This window comes from Rhinopithecus bieti, unplaced genomic scaffold (genome assembly GCF_001698545.2).
Source record: "Rhinopithecus bieti isolate Rb0 unplaced genomic scaffold, ASM169854v2 scaffold_81483, whole genome shotgun sequence".
NCBI classification, from domain to species: Eukaryota; Metazoa; Chordata; class Mammalia; order Primates; family Cercopithecidae; genus Rhinopithecus; species Rhinopithecus bieti.
Window position 1 is genome coordinate 92,302 of NW_016831071.1, and position 11,626 is coordinate 103,927.

Consider the following 11,626-nt stretch of genomic DNA (forward strand, 5'->3'; position numbering starts at 1 on the left):
TAACCATAAAGGAAAAAAAAAAAAAATGAATCAGTACTTAAAATTGCTCCCACAAAGAAAATACCAAGTCTGCTGTACTTGAGAGGCTAGTTCTTCCAACAATTCAATGAAAATATTGTTCCAATATTAGCTAAACTCTTCCAGAGAAACGGATGTTAGTAACACTCCCAAGGTTATTTTGGTAACAAAACCTGACCAGTATTATATAAGAAAGGGATATTACAAGTCAGACTCACTCATGATTATAGGTATAAAAACTATAAACAAAACATTAGCAAAGTAAGTTCAGCAATGTATAAAAGGATAATGAATATTTACCAAGTTCAGTTTATTCCAGGAAAACAAGGTTATTCTGGAAAATTAAGTAACATAACTCATCATATTACCAGGTTAAAGAAAAAAAGCAAAAACTCATAATCATCTTAATAATATGGGAGACATATTCAATAATATCTAACATTAATTTATGATTTCAACAAACAGCCTCTTAGTTACCTAGGAGTGGAAGAGGCTTTCTTATAACTGATAAAGAGCATCCTATCAGTAACTACAGTAGACATCATACTTACCAGGGAAATACTGAAACTATTATTTCCTTTAAGATCAAAAACATGACAAAGATATCTGCTATCACAAGTCCTGTTCAGCATTATGCTGGAGATTCCAACCAGTGATATGAGACCAAAAAAAAAAATTGCGGAAAAGAAATAAACGGTAATTATTTGAAGCTTGTGCATTATATTTTATATCAGTTACACCTCAATAAGGCAGTGAAAAAAAAAACTTTCTGCCTTGATCCTGACTTAACCTGAGCCAATTCAGCCTTACATATTTAAACTAACACCTCCAATATTGTGGTAGAAGTGACCCTAATACAAGGAGACCACGACCCAGGCAATCCTACCCATGTGCCTCCCTTTCTGGGAAAATGGCCCCAACGGAGGCTGAGGTGAATTACTCAGTGTACGTGTCAGTCTGTTTTGGATTGCTCTAAAGGAATACGTGAGAATGGGTAATTTATAAAGAAATGAGGTTTAATTGGCTCACAGTTCTGCAGGCTGTACAGGAAGCGTGATGCTGGCATTGGCTCGTCTTCTGGTGAAGCCTCAGGAAGCTTTCAATCACGATGGAAGGCAAAGAGGGAGCTGGCATATCACATATTGAAAGCAGGGGCAAGAGTGAGAGGCGGGGGAGGTGCTACGCTCTTTTAAACAACCAGATCTCACATGAATTCAGAGTGAGAACTTACTCATTGTTGCAAGGACAGAACCAAGACATTCATAAGCGATCCAATCCCATGTGCCAAACACCTCCCACCAGGCTACACCTTCAACATTGGGGCTCACATTTCAACATAAGGTTTAGAGGGGGCAAACATCCAAAGTATATCAGTGTAGGAACAGGAACTGCTGGCAATCAAGGCTATCTTTGAAACATGATGGTTTCTGTACCCATAATGATATAGCACAATCTGTGCATCATCTTACTGTTGAAGCAAAGCTGGAAGCTCAATTTTGCCAGATGAAATGGCACTGTTCTAGTAAAGTTAGAATCTTCACATCCCCTGTGTCCCATTGAGAATATGCCCAATTATGTAAACATGGATGCAGCCAAGGCTTCACCCCAAGAGGTCCTCTGGCCTGTGAGTTTTACTGTCATTAACGTCAGGTGCACCTGACTGAGGAAAGGGAAATGGACAGCAGGCAAATGCCTCTATGCTGGAACACTGGCTAAGGGTCCAGAATATTCTAATGTAAGGGAGATAGAAAGGCCAATGCTAACTATACAATGACATTATGTCCTGGTAGGAGCACTGACTTTGCTACAGTGGCTTATTCAAAACCTTGAACAAAGAATGCAGGGACTTATGGTGGGCCCATATCTGTCACAATGACACTTAGTATACAAGCACTTGGAGCACTTGTACTCTGATCAAGAATAGATCTACAAGGATCAACAGATTAATATACTCATTCCCGGTCCTCAAACACACCCTTGACACCATTGCTATGGATTGGTCACAAATGTACTCCCTGTTGCATAATCACAATACTATTTTTGTTGTAGAGAATACCCTTACCAGAAAGTAATTGCAATTGGCAGTATACCATAATGATTAAGGGAATGGCCTTTGGAGCCAGACAGCAGATGCTTGAATCTCAGCTCTCTCCTTTATTAGGTGTGATCTGGTGTAAGCCACTTAACCTTCTGAAACCTCATTTCCTATGAATATACTAAAACCCTTGACTTGCACATTTTAATGTGTGAATTGTATGTTATATACATTATATCTCAATAAAGCTGTATATATAAATATATATGTATATACATATATATACAGCACAAAAAGAAAATGCCCCTTTACAATAGTCTGTGCCCACCTTCCTCTTCTTCTTGTAGGAAGTCTGATATGTGTCATCCCAGATCATTTAAATAAGTTTCATACATATGTATAACTACACAAATAAATGACTTTACTTTGTCTTAGGATGACATTGTGTATTTTTTCTGCAGCTTTCTTTGTTAGTCTACCTATGAAGCTAAGAATTCTTTTCATGTCAGTGCACATAGCTCTCATTAATTTTAGCTGTTGCATTATAGTTCAATGTTATATGGATGATGATGGATGAATCATAGTTTACTCACCACTTTTCTACTGGTGGACACATAGATTGTGTTCACTTTTGCTGTTACAAACAATGTTTTAGTAAACATCTGTGTACATGCCTATTTGTGCACAAAGGCAGATACTTTCCTAGGAAAAATACAGTATTTACAAAGGGCGTGCTTTGTACTTTGTATTGAAATGTACTTTGTATTGAAGAACAAAGTACATTTACACTTTTTTTATTTTGTCAAATTGCCCTTCAAAAGGGCATCTCAGATTACATACCAGCGAACAACTTATACAAGTAAAAATTGCTCCTCACCCATTGGCCATTTTTTAGTTGAATTGTTTGTTTTCTTATTATAGAGATTTGAGAGTTCTTCATATATTCTGGATACATGTCATTCCTCAGATGTACTATTTGCAAAGATTTTTTTCCCAGTCATTCTCTGAAGAATGTTTTTTGAAGAGTAGAATTTTAAATATCAATGACTGTTGTATTAATTTACTCTATTATAGATTATGCTTCTGACGTTGTATCCAAAAATTCTGACTAACTCAAGGTCACAAAAATTTTCTCCCATGTTTTCTTTTAGAAATCTTACAGATTAAGATTTTATATTTAGGCTTGTTACCCACTTTTAGTTAACTTTTGTATGTATTTTGACGTATGAATTGAGGTTCATGTTTTTGCATGTGAATATCCAATTGTTTCAGCACTGTTTGTTAAAAAGACTGTCCTTTCTCTACTACATCACCTTTGCAAAATATCAGTAATCTACATATGTATGGGTCTGTAGGTCTATATCTGGACTCTCTATTCTGTTCCATCAACCTATTTATCCTTATTTTTTTGAGACAGGGTCGTGCTCTGTTGCCCAGACTGGAGTGCAGTGTCAGGATCATGGCTTACTGCAACCTTGAACACCTGGACTCAAACAATCCTCCCACCTCAGCCTCTTGAGTAGCTGGAACCATGGGTGTGTGCCACAGTGCCCAGTTAATTTTGAAATTTTTGTAGAAATGGGATTATGCTATGTTGCTTAGGTTGGTCGTGAACTCCTGGCCTCAAACTACCTGGCCTCAAACTACCTCAGCCTTCCAAAGTGCTAGGATTACAGGTGTGAGCCACCACACCTGGCAGATCTATTTATCTTCATACCAGTACCATATTGCTTTCATTACTATAACTTAATAATAAGTCTTGAAATCAGATAGGGATAGCCCTTTAACTTTTTTCTTTTTCAAAGATGTCTGGCTGCACTATGTCCTTTAAACTTCTGTGTGAATTTTAGAACCAGCTTGGCAATTTCCATAAACAAGCTTGTGGGGATTTTGATTAGAATTGCATTTCATATACAGATCAATTTGAAAAAGCCTTACACCTTAATATTGAGACATCAAACCGATGAAGAAGGTATACTATAGTTTTCTTCACAATGTTTTGTAGTTTTCAGTGTACAAGTTTTTCCTATCTTTTGCCAGATTTATTTCTAAGCATTTCATATTTTTGTGTGACTATAAATGGTATCTTTATTTTCTTTTGTTTTGTATAACTTTTATTTCAGGTTCAGGAGTACATGTGCAGGTTTGTTTTATAGGTAAATTGCATGTCACCAGGGTTTGGTGTACAGACTATTTCATCACCCATGTAATAAGCATAGTAACTGATAGGTAGCTTTTCAATCCTCACTTTCCTCCCACCCTCCATCCCCAAGTAGGCCCTAGTGTCTGTCGTTTCCTTCTTTATGTCCATAAGTACTCAATGTTTAGCTCTCACTTATAAGTGGGAACATTGAGTATTTGGTTTTCTCTTCCTGCATCAGCTTACTTAGGATAAATGGCCTTCAGCTCCATCTATGTTGCTGCAAAGGACATGATCTCATTCTTTTTTATGGCTGCATGGTATTCCATGATCCATATGTACCACTTTTTTTTTTTCAGTCTAACTTTGATGGGCATTTAGGTTAATTCCATGTCTTTGCTATTGTGAGTGATGTTGCCATGAATATACACATACACGTGTTTTTATGGTAGAATGACCTATATTCCTTTGGGTATATACCCAGTAATGGGATTGCTGGGTCAACTGGTAATTCTGTTTTAAGCTCTTTGAGAAATTGCCAAACTGCTTTCCACAGAAGCTGAACTAATTTACACTCCTACCAGCGGTGTATAAGAGTTCCTTTTTCTGGCCGGGCACGGTGGCTCACACCTGTAATCCCAGCATTGGGAGGTTGAGGTGGGCGGATCACCTGAGATCAGGAGTTCAAGACCAGTCTGGCCAACATGGCAAAAGCCCATCTCTACTAAAATACAAAAAAAAAATTAGCTGATGTGGTGGTGTGCGGCTATAATACCAGCTAGTCAGGAGGCTGAGGCAGGAGAATCACTTGAACCAGGGACGTGGAGATTGCAGTGAACCCAGGTTGTGCTATTGCACTCCAGCCTGGGCGACAACAGTGAAACTCCATCCCAAAAAAATAAAATAAAAGAGTTCCTTTTCTCCCCAGCCTTGCCAGCATCTGTTATTTTTTTACTTTTTAGTAATAGCCATTGTGACTGGTGTGAGATGGTATCTCATTGTGGTTTTCATTTGCATTTCTCTAATAATTAGTGATGTTGAACATTTTAAAATATGTTAGCCATGTGTAATGTCTTCATTTGAAAAATGTCTTTGCCCACTTTGTAATGGGGTTGTTTTTTGCTTGTAAATTTAAGTTCCTTATAGATTCTGGATATTAGAATCCAGAATGCATAGTTTGTAAATATTTTCTCCCATTCCGTAGGTTATTTACTCTGTTGATAGTTTCTTTTGTTGTGCAGAAGCTCTTTAGTGTAATTATGTCCCATTTGTCGATTTTTGTTATTGTTGCAATTGCTTTTGGCATCCTCATCATGAAATCTTTGCCAGTTCCTGTAACCAGAATAGTATTTCCTAGGTTATCGTCCAGGGTTTTTATAGTTTTAGGTTTTACATTTAAGTCTTCAATCCATCTTGAGTTGATTTTTTTTACATGGGATAAAGAAGGAGTACAGTTTCAGTCTTCTGCATATGTCTACCCAGTTATCCCCACACCATTTATTTAACAGGTCATCCTTTCCCCATTGCTTGTTTTTGTTGACTTTGTTGAAAGTCAGATGGTTGTAGGTGTGCAACCTTATTTCTGGGGTCTCTATTCTGTTCTATTGGTCAGTGTGTCTGTTTTTATACCAATACCATGCTGTTTTGGTTATTGTAGCTTTGTTGTGAAATTTGAAGTCAGGTAATGTGATGCCTCCAGCTTTATTCTTTTCTCTTAGGGTTGCTTTGGCTGTTTGGGCTCTTTTGTTCCATATAAATTTTAAAATAGTTTTTTTTTTCTAATTCTCTGAATAATGTCATTGGTAGTTTGATAGGAGTAGCATTGGATCTGTAAATTGCTTTGGGCAGTATGGCCATTTTAATAATATTGATTCTTCCTATTCATGAGCATGGAATGATTTTTCATTTGTTTCTGTCATCTCTGGTTTCTTGGAGTAGTGTTTTGTAATTCTCATCGTAAAGGTCTTTCTCCTCCTTGGTTAGCTGTATTAGGTATTTTATTCTTTTTGTAGCTGTCGTGAATGAGATTTCATTCTTGATTTGGCCCTTAGCTCAGATGTTGTTGGTGTGTAGGAATGATAGTAATTTTTGTACATTGATTTTGTCTCCTGAAACTTCGCTGAAGTTGTTTATCAGATTAAAGAACTTTTGCCTAGAGACTATGGGGGTTTTCTATGTATAGAATTATATCATCTGCAAACATGGATAGTGTGACTTCTTCCATTCCTATTTGGATGCCTTTTATTTCTTTCTCTTGCCTGATTGCTCTGGCCAGGACGTCCAGTGCTATGTTGAATAGCAGTGGTGAGAAAGGGCATCTGTGAAGGGAAATGCTTCCAGCTTTTGCCCGTTCAGTATGATATCGACTAAGTGTTTGTCATAGATGGCTCTTATTATTTTGGAGTATGTTTCCTCAATGCCTAGTTTGTTAAGAGTTTTTAACACGAAGAGATGTTGAATTTTATTGAAAGCCTTTTCTGCATCTATTGAGATGATCAGATGGTTTTGTTTTAGTTTCGTTTGTGTGATGAATCACATTTATTGATTTGTGTATGTTGAAGCAACCTTGCATCCCAGGGATAAACCTTCTTGATTTTGGTGGATTAGCTTTTATAAATGATATCTTTTAAGATTTCGTTTTCTGATTGATATACTTGATTTTCTATGTTGACTCTGTATTTGGCAACATTGCTAAACTCATTCATTCTAGTAGCTTTTCTGTAAATTCTATCACATTTTCTAAATAGACAACATCATCTCTGGACAAAAACAGTTATATTTCTCTTTATTTCCAAATCTGGATTCCTTTTATATCTTTTTCTTGCCTAATTGCACTGTCCAGAAGCACCAGTACAATGCTGTATAGAAGTGAAAACAGACATTCTTGCTTTGCACCTGACCTAATGGGAAAATTCATTTCATCATTATACATGATGCCATACATAGGTTGAAGAATTTCACTTCTAGTCCTGGCTTACTGAGACTTTTCGGTTTTTATCAGGAATGGATGTAGGGTTTTGTCAAATGCTCTGTCTTCATTTATTGAGATAATCATATGGGTTTTTTCCTTTAGTTTGTAAATATGGTGAATTATACTTGAATTATACTCATTATAAAATGTTCTATCAACCCTGCATTCCTGGAATAAGTCCCACTTGGCAATAGTGTTTATACTTTTAATATATTGTTGGATTTAATTTGCAAACATTCTGTTTAGACATTTTCTATCAATATTCATAAAGAACAGTAGTTGATAGTTTTCTTATTTTGCAACATGTTTTCTTTGGTTTTGGTATGTGGGTAATACTGGCTTCATAAAATGAGTTGGGAAATATTCCCTCCCACTCAGTTTTCTTGAAGAAAACTTGGGGTAGATTTGGTATTATTTCTTTCTTAAGTATTTGTTAGAATTTGCCAGTGAAGGCATCTGGGCCTAGAGTTATATTTGTGGGAAGATTTTAAGCCACAAATTCAATTTATTTAATAAGTATATAGCTATAGCTATTTTGGTTATCTGTTTCTGCGTTTTATAACCTTTATTTTAGGTTTGGAGGTAGATGTGAAGGTTTGTTACATAGGTAGACTCACGTCATGGGGGTTTGTTGTACACATTATTTCATCACCCAGGAATTAAGCCCAGTACTCAATAGCTATCTTTTCTGCTCCTCTTCCTCCTTCCACCCTCCACCCTCAAGTAGACCCCGGTATCTGTGGTTTCCTTCTTTGTGGTCATAAGTTCTCGTCATTAAGCTCCCACTTATAAGTGAGACCATCTGGTATTTGGTTTCCTCTTCCTGAATTCCTTTGCTGAGGATAGTGGCCTCCAGCTCCATCCTTATTCCCACAAAAGACACGATCACATTCTTTTTTTATGGCTGCATAGTATTCCATGGTGTATATCTGTTTCTTCTAAAAGGAGCTTTGATAGTTCGTGTCTTTCAAGAAGTTTGACCATTTTATCTAAATTGTTGAATATACTGAAACAAAGTTATTCATAATATTCCCTTAATAATCTTTTAATAGCAGTAGAATCTGTAATGCTGTCTCCTTCCTCATTCTAGACATTGGAAATTTGTGTTTTTCTTTTTTTCCTGATTAGTCTGGCTAGAGGTTTATCAATTTCTTTGATCTCTAAGGTCCAGCTTTGGTTTCATTATTTTCTGCTATTGTTTTCCTGTTTCCCTTATTATTGACTTACACTTTAACCTTCTTTTTTTTTTTCTTCTGATTACTTTGGGTGTAATTTGCTCTTCTTTGCTCTAGTTTTTTTAAGGTGAAGGGTGAAGTCATTGATTTAAGTCCTTTCTAAACTACTTCTAGCTACATATCATAAATTCTGATATGTTCAGTTCTCATTTTGACTCATTTCAAAATAATTTTTTAACTTCCCTTTTAGTCTCTTCTTTGTTTCATAGGTTATTTAGAAGTGTGTTGTTTAACTTTCAAATATTTGGAAGAACTTCCCAGATAATTCTGTTATTAATTTCCAATTTATTTCCATTGTGCTCAAAGAATATTCATCATATCACTTGGATCCTTTTACATTTATTGAGACTTGCTGTATGTCCAAGAATATGAACTACCTTGATAAATGTTCCATATATACTTGAGAAGAATGTGTCATCTGCTGTTGTTAGGTGGAATGTTCTATATATGCCAATCATGTTTATTGATGGTGTTGTTCAAGTCTATTATATTTTTTGCTGTATAATTTCTGTCTACCTGTTCTATTAATTATTGAGAGAAAAATATTGAGATCTCCAACTATAATTTGTAGATTTGTCTATTTCTTTTGCAGTTCTATCAGTTTTGTTCATGTATTTTAAAGCTCTTTTATTAGCAGTATAAACATTTAGAGTTGTCGTGTCCTTTTGAAGAACTGACTCCTTTATCATTATGAAGTGACGTTCTTTTTTTTTTTTTCATTACACTTTAAGTTCTGGGATACATGTGCAGAATGTGCAGGTTTGTTACATAGGTATGTATGCATGTGCCATGGCGATTTGCTGCACTCATCAACCGGGAAGTGACACTCTTTATCACTGTAATATTCTTTGGTTTGAAGTTAACTTTGTCTGACGTTAATACAGATATGTCAGCTTTCTTCTGGCTAGTGTTAGCATGGTATGTCTTAATTCATTCTTTTACTTTTAACCTTTTTGTGTCTTTATATTTAAATTGTTTATAAAGTTGAAGGCAACATAAACTTGTGTCTTGCTGCTTTTTTTTTTTTTTTCCAATCTGAGAATCTCTGCTTGTTTATTGGGAAGATTAGACTATTTACTTCTAAATGTGATTATTGATATGGTTAGTTTTTAATGTATCATGTTGTTATTTTTGTCTCATCTCTTCTTTTCTCCCCTTTTCCTCTTTTTCCACCATCTTTTGGATTAATTGTGTATTTCTTATGATCACATTTCATCTCCTTTGTTGATTAATTACCTATAACTTTTGTTTTACTATTTTAGAAACTTTTATACTTCTTCTTTACAGAAAGAGTCTGCTGTATTTCCAAGGCTGACCTCAAACTCTTGGGTTCAAGTAACCCTCCCATCTCAACTTTCTGAGTAGCTGGGACTACCTATGCCTGGCGAAAACATTTTTTCAGTTATTACTATCCACCTGCAAGTGAGTTTATACCACTTCACATAGTATAATAAGCTAAAATGGTGTAATTCCATGTTTCTCCTCCAAGTCTTTATGCTATTATTGTATTACATTTTATTTTTACATACTTATAAACCCCAATTGTTGTATTTGTTTAAAGACTTGGTTATCCTGTAAAGATATTTAAGTACTATGAAAAAAAGTATATGTTCACACAGGTAGTTATCATTTCTAGTATTCTTCATTCCTTTGTGTAGATCCACGTTTCCATCTGGTGTCATTTTCTTCTGCTTGAAAGGCATCCTTTAACATTTTCTTGTAGTTCAGGATTGCTAGTGGTGATTCTTTCAAAATTTTGTATATCTGACAACGTCTTTCCTTTAAAAAATATATTTTCTCTGGTTATAGAACACTAGGTTGACAGGCTGACAGCTCTTTTCTTTTAGTGTTTTAAATATATTGTTCCATTCTCTTCTCACATGCACCATTTCTAAAGACAAATTTACATCATCTCTATGTTTGTTTCTCATTATATAACTTGTCTGTTTTCTTTGGCTGGTCTTAAGATTTTTTTGTTTGTCATTGGCTTTGATAAATTTGATTAGGATGTGGTTTGGTGTTGTTTTCTTCATGTTTCTTGTGTTTGGGTTTTCTGAGATTCTTGAATCTGTGGATTTATGGTTTTTATCAACATTAGAAATTTTTCAATGATTGTTTCCCCAAATATTTTTTGACTCTCCTTGTCCTTCTTTGGAGACTCCAATTATTCATACATTTGGCTGCTTGAAGTTGCTTCATAGCACACTAATGTGCTTTTCATTATATTGATATTTTCCCCTATGTGTTTTATTTTGAACAGTTTTTATTGCTATATTATGTAGTTTACTAATCTTTTCTCCTAAAATATCTAATCTGCTGTACATCCCATTTAGTACGTTTTTAATCTCACACATTTTCATTTTCCTCTCTGAAGCTCTGAGTCATTGTTAAAAATCTTCCATGTCTTTACTTACTGTTTTGAACATATGGACGACAGTTAAAGTAACTATTTTAATGTTTTTGCTAATTCCAATATCTGTGTCAGTTCTGTATTGAGTTTCAATTGGTTTATTTTTCTCTTCATTAATGGCTGAATAATATTATATTCTATAAATGTTCTATAATTTATTTAGGCAGTCCAGTATTGATAGACATTTTATTCTACCTAGTCTTTTACTAATACAATTAATGCTGCAACAGTCATCCTCACATTTATGCTTTTCTGCAAATACATCAAGAAGATAAATTGCTGAGGTTGAGTCACTGGGTCAGAGAGTATGTGCAGTTTATCAAACATTTATGGCTGAGGCAGATGGATCATGAGATCAGGAGTTCAAGACCAGCCTGGCCTAGATGGTGAAACTCCATCTCTACTAAAAATACAAAAATTAGCTGAGCGCTGTGGCAGGTGCCTGTAATCCCAGCTACTCAGGACACTGAGGCAGGAAAATCGCTTGAACCCAGGGGGCGGAGGTTGCAGTGAGCCAAGATCGTGCCACTACACTCCAGCCTGGGTGACAGAGTGAGACTCGGTCTCAAAAACCACTGCTCAGTGAAATAAAAGAGGACACAAACAAATGGAAGAACATACCATGCTCATGGAGAGGAAGAATCAATATCGTGAAAATGGCCATACTCCCCAAGGTTATTTATAGATTCAATGCCATCCCCATCAAGCTACCAATGAGTTTCTTCACAGAATTGGAAAAAACTGCTTTAAAGTTCATATGGAACCAAAAAAGAGCCCGCATTGCCAAGACAATCCTAAGTCAAAAGGACAAAGCTGG